Source organism: Mus musculus, chromosome 12 (genome assembly GCF_000001635.26).
Source record: "Mus musculus strain C57BL/6J chromosome 12, GRCm38.p6 C57BL/6J".
Classification (NCBI taxonomy): Eukaryota; Metazoa; Chordata; class Mammalia; order Rodentia; family Muridae; genus Mus; species Mus musculus.
This window is the reverse complement of record NC_000078.6, coordinates 79,977,528-79,980,115: the sequence shown is the minus strand read 5'-3', so window position 1 is coordinate 79,980,115 and position 2,588 is coordinate 79,977,528. Positions and strand designations below refer to the sequence as shown.

Below are 2,588 nucleotides of genomic sequence, written 5' to 3'. Positions count from 1 at the left end.
TAAAAAGAATGCAAGCCATTGAGAGACTCACACAATGGTCTCAGACCACAAAATGGCTGCAGAAACCAATAGCAGAAAAAAAATAGTTGGGAAACCCTCAAACACTTGCGGATTAAAGAGCAGGTTGTAAAGAAGACCAGAGTCAAAAGAAAAATCCCAAGAGAAATTTAAAGGTACTCAAACCTGAATGAAAATGGAGATCTCTTTGGCGGAGTCTTCTGACAGCTGGTGGAGCAGATCGCAGGACTCTCTTCTTCCCTTCAGTCATGGCCCGTGGTCTGGTTGCCAGCAACCTGAATCTCAAACCCAGGAAGTGTCTCAGAGTTTGGGGAGAGGTGGTCCCCCCACCCCCCATCCCCAATTCCAAGAGCTTGTGCTGCACCTTGGGAACGACAGCAACAACAGTGCCTGCACTTCAACCCCGGCTTCAGTGCCCATGGGGACACCAACACCACTGTGTGTAATAGCAAAGATAGTGGAGCCCGGGGAACTGAACACCAGGAGCCTACCTACCCCTTCCAGCCAGGGAGCATCGTGGAGGTGTGCATCACCTTTGACTAGGCTGACCTGAGCGTCAAGCTGCCTGATAGGCATGAGTTCAAATTCCCCAACCACGTCAACATGGAGGCCATCAACTACATGGCATCAGATGGTGAGTGACTTCAAGATTCAGTGTGTGGCCTTTGAGTGAAGCCAGCCAGGCCATAGCCCTCAATAAAGCCTCTGCTCCCCATAAACAAACAAACAAACAAACAAACAAACAAACAAACAAAAAATGGACATCCAACTTATCACAATTGGTGTTTGGAAATTGCTCAGTTTTCTGAAAAATATAACCAGGTAAAACTCACACAGGAAGAAATATAGAAACATGTAGCTATTTGGCAGATTAAATTGATAATTAATAATCTTTCAAAACTGAAGGCAAACCATGTTCATAATGGTCCACTGATAAATTTTACCAAATATTTAAGGCAGAAATTACACTAATTCTCTGCAGTAATTTTTAGGAGATGGGGAGAAAGGGGCGATTAACACTTCCTAAATAATTCTATGATGCCAATGTCATCTAAAACCAGACTGAGATGAAGAAAAAGGAGACCAATTATTTCTCATGAACATAGATTCTAAAATACAATACAATTTTATCAAACCAAACCCAACAGTATATAGAACTAATTATGTATTAAAATTCAGTGGGATTTCTCTCAGCAATGGGAAGCTGTTCAACTTGTGAAAATTAATCAAAATGGTGTCCATCCCCTCGATACGCTAAGAAAAAAATAAAAATCATAAGATCACATCAACAGTTAACAAATAACAGTTGACAAAATTCAGCACTTGGGCAGGGGAATGTATCTTAGTTGTTAGAGTGCTTACCCGGAGTTCACAAAGCCTGGGGTGCCCTCTGTAGCACCCATAAAAACAAGCCATGGTGGAACACTTCTGTAATCTGAGCACTTGGGAGGTAGAAGCAGGAGGGTTGGAAGTTCAAGGTCATCCTTGACTGTAGCAAGTTTGAAGTCAGTCTGGGATATGCATGACACCCTCAACCAACCAGCCAACCAACCAGCCAACCAACCAACCAACCAACCAACCAACCAGCCAACCAACCAACCAGCCAGCCAACCAACCAACCAACCAGCCAACCAACCAACCAACCAACTAACCAACCAACCTACACACTAGCCAATTAACAAGCCAGCAGTCTAACACTCTCTTCCCCAAAATTCTGAAAATTAGGAACACAGGGGTATTTTCTCAGCTTGAAAAGATATCTACAAAAAGCCACATAGCTAACAATGTACTTACTGATGAGAAACTCAAAGCTTTCTAACCAAAAGAAGGAACAAAAGAAGCCCCAGCCCATTGCTTTTCAACACTGTACTAGAAAGTCATAGGAAATGTGTTAAGACATGGAAAGGAAATAGAAATGTATGCAGATTAGGAACAAATAAATAAACGTATTTTTGTTGCAGGTGACATGATTCATAGAGAAAATCCAATTGAATTAACAAAGAACTAGAACCCACACATGACTGCAAGGTTACAGGATCCAAGGCTAGTACAAAACTATAACCTGCCTCCCTATGTACCAGCAACGGACAAGAGGATTTGAAGTCAACCTCAGTAGCATAGGGCTGGCATGTGGGGTGCACATGTACGGAGTTGGCCTGGTTATATAGTCACTATTGGGGCTATATATCATCAGTGTCATCAGGCTAACACACACTCTGGTCATCTCTGCTGTAAGACAAGGAGAGGGTCTGAGCTCTTAAGAAGTATTCTGGTCCCAGAAATGAAGGTAAAGGTTAGGAGTGCTGTCTCTATGTGTGTATGGAATTAGGAGGAGGAAGAGTCAGAGAAAGGAAGCACCGGGAGGGGGCAGAGAGAAAAGGTGACAGTGACTCAGAAGGTCCCATCCTTAGCTTCCTAAAGTCCTTTCACTAGGCTTTCCCACTTCTGGCTTTCTTTCTTCTATTCTAGTCTAATACTTAAAGCAGGATCTCATATAGCCACAGCTTGCCTTGAACTTCTGATCCTCTTGTTTCAATATTCTGAGTGCTGAAACCACTGGGAAAGGCCAC

General features: G+C 43.0%; 1 pseudogene; it reads left to right on the top strand.

Moving 5' to 3' along the window:
- Positions 1–266: 266 nt before the first annotated feature.
- Positions 267–691, top strand: Gm8275 (annotated as a pseudogene).
- The last annotated feature ends 1,897 nt before the right edge of the window (positions 692–2,588 follow it).